Source organism: Microtus ochrogaster, chromosome 4 (genome assembly GCF_000317375.1).
Source record: "Microtus ochrogaster isolate Prairie Vole_2 chromosome 4, MicOch1.0, whole genome shotgun sequence".
Lineage (NCBI taxonomy): Eukaryota > Metazoa > Chordata > Mammalia > Rodentia > Cricetidae > Microtus > Microtus ochrogaster.
This window is the reverse complement of record NC_022011.1, coordinates 36,548,654-36,561,172: the sequence shown is the minus strand read 5'-3', so window position 1 is coordinate 36,561,172 and position 12,519 is coordinate 36,548,654.

Below are 12,519 nucleotides of genomic sequence, written 5' to 3'. Positions count from 1 at the left end.
CGTTAGGCAGTTAACAACTATCTGCAGCTCCAGCTTCAGGGGACTCCAACACATACCTACACACACATATTTACACACACAAACATATTAAACATATTAAAAATATTTTTAAAGTCTTTGTAGAACCATATGCAGGAGTCCCTCCTGTTCGACTTTATGTGCTCAGGAACACAGGTATTTTGTTGTAGTTCTACGGATCCTCAGCAACACATGATAGCAGTTTCTATAATTAAGAGAAACACTGACATAAACCTTGTATATGATACTTCTTTCCCATCCCTTCTCTTCCTTCTCTTTATTCCTACTAAATAAATATCCAACGTCACTCAGCATGGCATATCTATCAATCTCTGTCTCTCACCTGCAACAGTTCCTCGTGGGACCAGCTGACCCATCAAGGTACCTTACCCCTATGCAGCTCTCTGCCTGGGACCCACTGCCCCTGGTGGCCCGCTATCCCTGCCACCACTCAGGGACCTGCAGTGTTTTATTTTTACCATTACACACTCTACCTCCTCAGCTGAGCTGGCCTGAAATGCTTAGCTCACTCATTAACAATGTAAGACATGGGAAGTTTTATGTTTTGTTATGTTTTTTAAATGGGTACGTTTGGAAGTTGTCTGTTATATACATTAATGTCTTTGCTGAAGTAGAGAGTCAAGCCGGATTCACCCCATAGTATCACAGAAAGAGGCTGTGAGAGGGTCAGTACCCTTAACATCATGTCAGGGAGAAATCCCCAGGTGACGCCCTTGAACAAGAAGGAAACAAATGTAACCAGACAACAGACAGACCCAAGAGTGTTCTGTTTTCTGCAAACTGTAGAATTCTTCTTGCTTCTTAGGACATTTTCTCTTCCTGCCCTCACCCAAGCTACAGACCATCACCTATCAAGTGTCTTGGCCACAGCTACCCTAGGAGGAGAACTTGACATAAGCAATGGGGACCAACTTCTGAGACCAAAGGAGACTTCTAACTACAGTCTGGCTATTCATAGCAGGCCTGGGATCTCAGACCAGAGCAGTCACTAGCAGGGACTTCGAGGCCTACACTAGCACATAGAATTGACAACCATATTTTACAGGTATCGAGGATTTCATGGAAAAATAAGTTGAAAAACAAATCAGTAGAATTTCACTTTTTAATATAGTTCTATCTTAAATATTAATTCAGTCAACTACTTTAAATATTTATAAAACATATTGTGAAGAGAAAACCGCAGCATTTTCAGGGAGTCCACCGAGAGACAGAACAAGACAATGCCAAGCATCCATAGAATCTATCCAACACCTCAAAGGGCAAGACGGAAATGGAATGTGAACCTAAACTCAGAAGACAGAGAAATCCCCAGCACCCAGCAGCCAAGGAGAAACAGGAATCCAAAAATGCAAACCAGAAGGGAGGTTATGGTGGGCCTATTCTACATGCCAGTGGGGAGAAAGACCCTGGAAAGGTGGTTTTTTGGTCTTTTTGTCTAAGTAAACAAGAAATGAGAAACACCCCTCTCCTTATTGGAAATCGGATGCAACTGGAGGACATTGTGTTAAGTAAAACAGGCCAGACTCTGAAAGTCAAATATCAGCCACTTTTCTCATATGCAAAATCTATATTTAAATATCTTTAAGAAAACCACAAGTGATCAAAATGCAGAGTACACGTGTCTGCTGTGTGGTGTCCATCCCCAGATGATACATCTACAAGACAACATCCCCAGCTGATACATCTACAAGACAACATCCCCAGCTGATACATCTACAAGACAAATGCACCTAAGGCTCAGAAATCAATGCAGAGAGGGGGGGAAAAAGATTGTAAAACACAGGACAGAGGCTTTGCTGTGAGAATATAAGTAAGGTAGGTGTGTGTGTGTGTGTGTGTGTGTGTGTGTGTGTGTGTAAAAATATCACAATGAGTTCCATCATTTTGTGTGCTACTAAAAATACTAATTTAAAAAACAATCTCTGGGACTGGAGATGTAGTTCTGTTGGTAGAGATACCTAGCATGCACAAAGACCTTGGTTCATCCCCAGCAGCAGACAAAGGAATAACAGTAGCACACAGCTGTAATTCCAGCACTCACGGGGCAGAGTTAGAGAATCAGAAATTACTTATTAAGTAATCATCCATACATAGTGAGTTCAAAACCAGCTTGGGACACATTGCACCTGCCTCAAATAAAGTTAAAATAAGATAAATAAAATCTTTAAATGTGCTGCTAGTCTGAACAGAGAGAATGGATAATGATTTATTTTTAATTAATTTTGTTCTTTGACAATTTCATACATGTATACGATTTATTCTGATTATTCCCCCCTCATCTCCTTCCCTCCCTGTCAATTCCCCTCCTCCGAGATTCATGACTTTTTGTTCTGTGACCCATTTAGTTTAACCAGAGCCATTGGTATGACCAAACTGAAGGCAGTGACTCCCTTTGCCCTTGAATATATCAGTAGCAAATAGCTCAGAGCATGAGATAGGGCCTCCCGAAACCCTTCTCCACCCAAGCCGTACTGCTGACAGGTCTATTTTTGTGCAGTAAACATTCTTTCCATCTCTTCTTCTGCAGCATTCCTGAGCCTTAGAGGGGATGACATAAATGTCTTGTTTAGGGCCGAGCACTCACGCATCACGTGTCATGTGTTCTCAGCATCTTGTAGAGCCATGAGTCTCTGAACTGACTGTTAGTCTCAGGAAAGGGGGCTTCTCATACTAAAAATGAGTCTAGTATTTTTCTATAAGTAAGATATTTAGAAGACAGTTTGATGCTATCAATTTTAGCTAAGCAATATTATTCCATTCCCACCCACCTAGGACCTATGACTGTGAATTTTGAAGATGTTTATAGTACCTGGTATTGTTTTTCTCCTGTGGGTCAGGCCTCAAATCCAGTAAGAATTTAATGTCTTCGTTACTTTTCTTTTTATTAGCATTAGCATTAATGTTTTGCCTGCATGTATGTCTGTGTGAGGGTATTGGGTCCCCTGGAACTGGAGTTACAGACAGTTGTAAGTTGCCATGTGGGTGCTCAGAATTGAACCCAAGTCCTTTGGAAGAGTAGTAAAATACCTGCCCCTAAATTCTGGCCCTCATGACCCTTTTCTAGGCCCACACCATCCCAACTAGTCCCTGGCCTGGCTGCTGGGCCCTGTTCCCAACCCCAGAGGACTTCAACCACTGAGGCAATAGTGAGCTTGAGTTTTAGAACTGACAGTCCCCTAGGCACTGAGACATCTTTAGGAAGCCTTGGGATTTGATTCAGTCACCTTGAAGAGCAGCCAGGCAGCACTTGGTGAGTTTCGGGGGAATACGCACTATACTGCAGTCATTCTTTCTCTAGGTATCTCCTTAGGGATACTCCTGAAGCTTGGGATGGTGGTCTATTCACAGAGTCCCTGCCACCCTGTCTGCGTGGGTGGGTGAAGAAACTCCTCCTCAGTCATGGAGCAGAGGATTAGGTGTGGAGTACCATGACAATGTAAGCTTTTATCCACATTAATACTGAGTTTATAAAGCTGTCTATTAAATGAGAGGTATGAGATCCCCAGCAAATGTTTCAAAATCTTTTCAAACAATATCACTTAGAGCAGAAAGATAGAACACTTGCCTCACCTAGCACACCTGAAGCTCTGGGATCCATTCTCAAATCAACAAAAGAACCAAGAATAGGGAGGCTGGAGAGATGCTCCACAGTTAATAGAGCTTGCTGCTTTCTTCAGAGGACCCAATAGGTCCCCAGCACCCAGGACAAGTGACTCACAACAGCTTGTATCTTTAGATCCAGGGGATGCAATGACCTCTTTTGACCTCTTGTACATAAGTGGACATACAGAGTCACACACACACACACACACACACACACACACACATAATTTTTTACATCATTTAAAAAAGACAAACAAGGTTAGAGTTTATGTACAAATAAATATACAAAATTACCCAAAGGTCCAAAGGTATTTGAAATAGAACGTATGTCTGGAAATGAGTGAGGGGCAGGATTGCAGGATATTGGTCATACTTGTGAAGTTTTATATTAAGGAAGATAAATATGAAACAACTATGTCAAAATATTTACAGCTTAAATATGACTTGTATAATTTGTTATAACTTCCATGTGTTTGTGACTTTTCAGTTGTTGTATTTTGCATCCTATATATGTGTGTATTTACAGGAGCACTATGTGAGTAGGTATGTGACCAAAGATAAACCTCAGGTATAATTCCACTTTAGATGCCATTAATTTTGTATTTTTGAATCTGTGACAGAGTAGGGCAAGGACAAACAGGGACTTTATAAACCCCAGGTTGTAAAACAAGATACAAGGCATCTGATAGACTTTGTGTTAAAACTAAAAGCTTTTTGAACCAATGAAGCTAATATTAGAAAATGTGGCTTTGATTTGTGGGTTGTGCAGCCCCTCAATCTGACTGCGGAACTGAGCAGGCCTATCCTTGGCCACTGGCAGTGCTGTGTCTGGTTCTGAGCAAACAGAACTCCCAGAAGAAGAGCAGAGTGGGCCAATGCACTGCCAACGGCTCCTCCCTAAACCACAGCCTACCCAGGCTACCATACCAGCCGAGCTGGGAGCTGCCAGGAGCTCATGCCAGTGGAGATGTTTCTTCTAGAAGATGGGTGGAGGCACTCCAAAATTATGTACCCTGTGCTAAACCAGAACCCTCAGCATTGGCTTGTGGTGAGAGATCGGCATTTGCAGGGATTCTTCCAAATAAAACAGCTATGCCATGCTTGTGGATAGCTGAGTGTTTTCTGAGACCTCCAAGAGGAAGCATACAGAGCAAAGACAGTCTTTCTGACCCAAGAAGCATATCAGATGCCATGGATGCCATCCAGGCTGATGTGTTCAAAGGTCTGTGCCATCAGAATAGCTCCGCCGTGGTTTCTGAGATTTGTCTCCTAATTTGAACTTGAACTTTGTTGCTTTGTGTATATGTGTTTGTTTGACCTTCAGGGTTTCACTAAAAAATGAAGTCCTGCTGGGTGCAAGCACTGTGGTCTAAAGCTAGCTTCCCAAAGTGTCAGTGGCTTTCATCAAAGAGGGTCACTGAATGTCAGAGTTGCCAAAATTTGACAACATTCTAAGGCTTCTGATTACACAACCATAAAATTAATCCAAAATTCAACACATAATGAATCTGAGCTGTTTCAGCAGCCCTGGCATATGACACATCTATAGGAGGGGTCTGCAGTCTCCATGGTTTACAGGTGAGTGCCATCACACCTATCAGCAAATGCCATCTGAAACAATGTTGCTAGGTTTGAGACTATTGTAGTCAGAGTGGCAATTGTGTCACAGTAAGTATAAGAAGAAGCACGTTTTGGCAGGAGTGAGCACCATGTGTATATGTATGCATGTAGAGGCCACACCACCTTAGACAGGAGCCAGCCACCTTGCTTTTTGAGGCAGGGTCTCTCACTGATCAGGAGCTTACCAGTTAGTGTAGGATGGCTGGCCAGTGAGGCCCAGGGATCCGTGTATCTCCATCTCCCAAGTTCTGGAATTACAAATGTAAACCACCAAGTCAAAACATGTGTGTGTGTGTGTGTGTGTGTGTGTGTGTGTGTGTGTGTGTGTGTGTGTTGATGGATAGAACTCAGTCTATAAAGATCCTGACTTTATAGCCTGAGCTGTCTCCCCAGCCATGGAAAAGGCATACTTTATGACAAGAGCCTAGAGATCACAAGGATTCCAATGGGAAACAATGACTAAGAATCAACAAGGTGACCCTAAAAGGTGACACTTTGAATTCTTTCTTTTTAGCCCTCAAAACAACAGATCCTCCTAAAACACAGATTGGTGAGACAAGTCTTCCTGTGCAAGGCTGCTCCTCACTGAGGCAACTCAACCAAGGGCACAGACTCAGCCAGGTGCAAGCACAAGCAAGTGCTTCTGTCCAGGAAAAACCACAGCTATCGTACGAGCACCCTAGATAAAGCCAGTTTATCTTCAGCTACTCCCCCATACACCTGGGCCTCTTCTCCCTCGATGACTGAGCAGCAGCCAGGCCTGATTTGACCCTGGTTCAGCCTCTAGGAACATTTACTTGTCTCCTATCATCGTTCCTATGTGAATGACTACCCAACAGCTTTGCAGCTGAGTAGCTACAATCATCCCACAGGCGTTCCGTGTAAAACGTCACAACCACGTGACACTTAGCACCTGCCTGATACCGAGTTGGAGGCACTGTTTGAGAATGCTGGGGTTTATTGTTTCCTGCTTCTCCTCCAGCTGCCATGTCTGATGCTTGCAGTCTCACTTTCCTGCCAGGAGGGACTCTTACCCCTCTGGGACCATAAGGCAAATAAACCCTTGCTTCTGCCATTAGTCATGGTGTTTTATCACAGCAACAGAAAAAATAATTAATGCAAATAGATTTGGCCACATGTCTAGCCTCTTCTGGGATTGTCTGGCCTGTACGTTGTCTTCTCTACATCACACATGGTCTTCTTCAGTCACCTTTCCTTAGCTTGTAACGAGTTTAATACCTTTGTGTCGACATGCAGTATCAGGGGTGACCTAATGTCACAGGCAGTGAATGGGCAGCTTAGAAAAAAAAACAGAAGACTGTTCCATCAAGGATACTGAGAGTTTTAAGGTTAGTTCTGTGGCCTCCAAACTGCAAGCAAGACCTTATCCTCCTTTCCCAGCCCTTCTTTTTGGCAAAAACCACAGGTACTCAATCAGAAGGACACTGTGGGGCCGTGGGTTTGGTCATCCCAGTCAAAGAGAAAGACATAAACCAGGAAGTGGAGCAGCCAAAATACCTGAGTAATCTCTGATAACACATGAAAGGGAAGGTAGCTAAGCCATAATCTGCCCTTTGGTAATTTCTTTCTCTCAATGTGAAAAATAAAAATATACAAAATAACACACATTAGATGTTAGCAAGGTAATTTTTTCCTCTGGTGTGTGTGTGTGTATGTGCGTGTGTGCGTGCGTGCGTGTGTGTGTGTGTGTGTGTGTGTGTGTGTGTGTTTATTCTTTGGGGGCCCAGCACCCAGCTTCCAAATAAATACGTGAAGATTTATTCTTACTTCTGAATGCCCAGCCATAGCTTAGCTTGCTTCTAGCCAGCTTTTCAAACGTAAATTACCTGTTTCCTCTTCTATGTTTTGCCTCTAGTCTTTTCTTCTTTCTTTATTCTATGTGTCTTTCTTGCCTTCTTACTCTGTGGCAGGTTGTGTGACTGGGTGACTGGCTCCTTGCAGACCCCTCTCCTCTTTTTCTTGCTCCTCGCTTTTCCCTGTCCTATTTCTGGAGCCTAAATTTGTCCTCCTTCTCTTTTGTCTCTCTGCCTGCAAGCCCCACCTATCCCTCTCCGGCCTTGCTCAAGGCCAATCAAGTGTTTTAGGCAGGCAAAGTAACACAGCTTTACAGAGTTAAACAAATGCATCATAAAAGAATGCAGCACATCTTTGTATCATTGAACACATATTCCACAGCATAAACAAATGTAATACATTTTAAACTAAATTTCACAATGTGTGTGTGTGAATGTGTCTACATGTGTGCAGGTGTGTGCCCTTGTTTGCGCACATGGTGGAGGCCAGAGATTGATATCAGAATGCCTTTTTCTTTTCCTTTTATTCGATGAGCTAGGATCTTTTTCACTAAACCAGAATCTCAGTATTTTGCCTAGACTGGCTGCCCAATGAGCCCCTGTGATCTGCCTGTCCCTGTTTCCAGTCACTGAGGTTAAAGGCACGTGGCAACATCCAACATAAGGGGATTTTTCCAAGGACAAAATTTAGCTTGTTATATTTTTCAACTTTCAAAATGTGTTGTTCAAGAATTTCATATATGGATCTGGTATGTTTTGCCCAAATCCTCTTCCCATTCTCTCCTGTCCAACTTGTCTGAAACTCCCACCATCATCACACACTCATTTGAAACAGTGCTGTCAGTACATCCGTGGCTGCAGGACATCCACAGGAACACGGACGGCAGCCTGTCAGAGGTCGCGACTCTCTCCCTTCCCTAACAGCCAACCCATAGCTCCTCAGCTGTAGGGAAGATTTCATGCAGACATCTCCCACCTGTGGTGGGATTTTGGCTGGCTTGCTCTTGAGTATTTCTTGTGCACACAGTCACAGCCACTATGTGTGCACCTCTGTAGACCAGGCTGGCGTCAAATTCGGAGATTCACCTGCCTCTGCCTCCCGAGTGCTGGTATTAAAACTGAGTGCCATCAGCACCCAGAAACTTATGCCATTCTTAATTCATGACCCTAAGGAAGATATCCTGGACAACTAGAGCTACTGGCCAGTGATGATGCTTAGAAGTTCATTTCTTTGTGTGTTGGAGGAGAGGCAGAAAGTGGGCAACATGCTCGGGTGTGTGTTGTGTGTGTGTGTTTGCAAGTGTGTTCTGTATGTGCTTGCTCTCATACATGCAATTATGTGTGGAGTTCAATATTAAGTATCTCCTCAATGTCTCTCCACCTTACATTTTGAGACAATGTCTCCCACCAAAGCTGGAGTTCATCAGTTTAGCTGAGTTGGTTGGCCAGTGCCTTCAGAGATCCACCCATGTCTGCTCTCTGCTGCCCCTGCCTAGCTTTTATCTGGGTGCCTGGGAAGAGTACTCAGATTTTAATGTTTGTGTAGGAGGCACTGTATCAACTGAGCCATCTCCCCAGCTTTCAAATCTCATATTTTAATACATCAAATGTATAGCCGACACTATTAGTGTTCCCCTTTCTCCTTCTTTGTCACCAGAGCCCAATGTCACCTCAACCCTCTCTTGCAGCTAAGACTGGCATTGACACACTCTGAGTAGGGTACTCTAAGGAGAAGCAGTTCTGGTTTTGGAGCAGACTTTTCTATCTAAGGAGATAGGGGCTCCCAGTGCAAGCACTTGTTACAACTCCTGTTCTGGCTGATGTTATCTAAAGTTTGACAGTAAACTCCGTGGGAAGCCAACAAGCTGGGTGGCAGGCCTGACATCTGTGAAGGACTTAAGGAGCCAATACTGAGATTTATTGAAATCTTAATTGCCTCTTGGCCAAAGCCAGTTTTCTTAGGTCTTTACAATACCTCAAATCTTCCAAACTAATGCATGGTGCATCTTATAAGATACATCTGGACAATCTACTGAGAATCATTTATTGTCTTTTAAGACACATCCTAGAGTGATTGTAAAGTTGCTTGGGGCAGTGCCATCTCTGTTTCAAACATAGTAGGTCTATGTAGAGTGAGTGCCAGACCTGAAGTGATGTATGTGCCACCCAGAAACTGACACCCACTTCACATGGACCTTGTCACACCAGAGACAGTGTGAGTTCTTCCTCTTACAGGAGTCCCTAGTAGAACTTATGAAAATAGAAAAGTTTAAAAAATAAGAACACGAGGCGGAAACTTTTTTTATCTCAATAAAAAAAAAAAAGAACGCCTTTTATGGGGCTCCACTTCTTGTTTTACTAACATGGATCTGCGATCAACAATTTAAAAAGAGGAAACATGGATGGTGTCGGAAGTCCTTCTTACGTATTGCTTTTGTTGGCTAATAAAGAAGCTGCTTTGGCCAATGGCATAACAGAATATAGCCAGGCTGGAAAAGAGAGGAAGGGAGAGAGAGAGAGAGAGAGAGAGAGAGAGAGAGAGAGAGAGAGAAGGTGGAGTCAGTGAGAAGCCATATAGCACGCCACTGGAGACAGATACACCGGAATCATGCCAGTAAGCCACAGCCATGTGGAGATACACAGATGAATAGAAATGAGTTCATTTAAGATATAAGAGCTAGCCAGAAAATACGCTTAAGCTATTGGCCAAACAGTATTGCAAATAATATAGTTTCTGTGTGATTATTTTTGGTCTGGGAGGCCAGGAAATGAATGTGCAGCCTCCCCCAACACATGGACTTTGACTTAAGAGTCAAAGGTTCTAGTTCATAACTGGTTGGGCCTATATGGCAAGACTGTGTAGGACTGCATGGAGTATGTGCTGGAACAGAACGCCTCACAGTGGTACCAAAAAGAGAGAAAACCACACCCCCAGTGACCTAACCTCCTTTTACCAGGTCCAGTCTCCTAATGCTTCCACTGCCGTCAGTAACATCATGGTAGTGTCCAAATCTTTAATGTGCAGGTGTCTGGGCACACTGAAGACCAAATAACAGCACCTCTGTTCATTTAATCATATGCGGAAGTAAGACCAGTTCATTCCAACTTTTCTTCTGCTTATGTCCTTAGAAAGACTGAATTTAAACATACCAAGGCGCCTCACTCTTCATATTCTCTAGCACTATAATGCTTGATCACTCTTCTGAAGGAAAATAAGCTTTAAAAAAAAACAATTGATGTTAGGTATAACCTGAGAAATTTTGTTAGCTATAAAATAAGTCTCCATATACTCTTTGGAACATAGCATTTTATTCATATATGTTAGGATTTTCTCGTGTTTTGTTTTAGTCTTGTTTTCAAGATGGGAATACTTGTGGCCAGACCTGAGCTCCAACTCTTCTGACTCCTCCTCCCCCACGCTCAGACTACAGACATGAGTGTGTCTAGTATTATGGGTCGGGTGGGTCTAGAGCAACATGCATGCTAAGTAAATTATATACATCCAGTCCCTCATTTTATGGCATTAGGGATTGAACAGGGCATGCTGAGAGGGCTAGGCAGGTGCTTCAGCATGGAGCAATATTCTTAAATCCTTTCCCCAGAAATGCATAGACATCAATCGGACACTCTTGGAAGTCTCCAGAGTGGTCCATATTTTCTAAGCCTTTCTTCTCCAGATGTAGATGTGCGCCTTTTAACTTTGCTATCATGGGATACAAATTGCCCCAACTGGCATCCTTAAAGATTCTCAGCTCAACGTGAACATGTGGTTAAAGAGAATTTATTAAGGGCCCTTCTTTTCTGTCTTTTGTATTTCGACTGTGGGATGGGTTCTACCATACACTCCCTGCAGTGTTATGTGTGGATTTGCCACCAGATTATTGGGGTCAGCCCTGGACAGAAACCTGCAAAACTATGGGACAAGAGAACCCTTTCTTCTGTAAGTGGGCTGTCTCCTGTCTCTGGTATGTATTAAATGGAAACATTTTTTTGCTTTGTTTTGAAGCGCTGGAAATTGACCTGAGGAACTTAAAAACCCTGTGCCCAAACTGCAGCTACAGCAATGGCGGTGGAAAGCTAATGTATTTGTTACTTACTGGAGGATACAGAACACAAACTTTCTATTTTCTGTCATTCCTAAAACTATTCCTTACCTCTAAAATACAGCTGTTGCACTTTTTAAAAAAAAATCATTGTTTTCTTACACACGTGTGTGTAATGATTTCGGTTTCTCTGATTGTGCCTGCCTTCTTATATGTTCACCTGGCTCCAGACACTACTCTTCTTACTCTGAAATACTAAGTAGCCCTTTAATAATATTGTTAAATGCTATTATTGTATTTTCTCAATTAAAAGTAAATTTCCATTCATTTTTTTTTACATGTGGCTTGATGTCTCAAATCAGTTGTCTTCAAAATAGCCCATGGTTTTGGAAAGTCTGAACTTTTATCTGCTTGTTATTTCATGTGAACTTAATATTCTTACCCAAACTTTCCACATTCCACATCCTCAAGCTTCATTTTGTCTCTAAAAAAAAATTTAAATGCCAATCGAAAGCCAAAATCAACGATTTTCAGCCTCAGTTTTCAAATGTCAGTTTGTTTTACCTAACTCTATTCAATTTATATACTGTAATTCTAAACTTTAGTATTTGACATTTCTCTGCTGAAGAAAAACAGTAGAAACTTCGCCAGTGGCTTTTGGAAAGTTGGCTCCTCCCACCTGCGGTCTTTGCGCGGGGTGGGGTGGGGTGGGGTGTCCTGGCTTCCTGCGCCTGCGCCTAAGAGCCCGGGTCCCAGATCCGTGTAGTGCCTGCGCCCAGTATGGTGGGGGGCAACCCTGTGGGCACCCTGAAAATGCAGGTCTAGGTGGCTTTCCACGTTAGAACTCTGGTACTGGAACTCCAAAGAAGGGAGGGACCGACTGAAAAGTAAACAAGAACAAAGTAAAGGCTTGGCTTTTTCTTCTGGCCCGTTTTCTGCTGAATCAGCTAACTTCGCAGACACTTTGAATTCTGGATTCTAGAAGAATTTAGTTCTTGTTTCCAAGAGTAGGCAGTGTGCTTTCACTACGTGAAGATGCTAAGTAGATTTCAACTTTAAAATGATAAATAAAAAAGATGGTGGGATATACCTATTAACCGAGCAGTCTTGCATGCTGAGGGCAAAATCCTGCTGGAAACCGCAGAGGCGGTGTTTCTGCAAGCCTACAGAAGGCGCTATTCCTAGAGTCTGCTGCACTGAGCCGCAGAGAACAAGAGGAAGACAGAGTACTTTAACTTACAATACACCAAGGTCGCTAAGTTTGTTTTGCCACAAGGTTGTTTTTATATAGATAACTGCCATCTCCCCCCCCCCCCCCCCCGCCACACACACACACACTCTACCACCACAAGTCCACCCCCAAAGAACCTGCATGGCCTTGAATGGACCAGCAGTCCGCC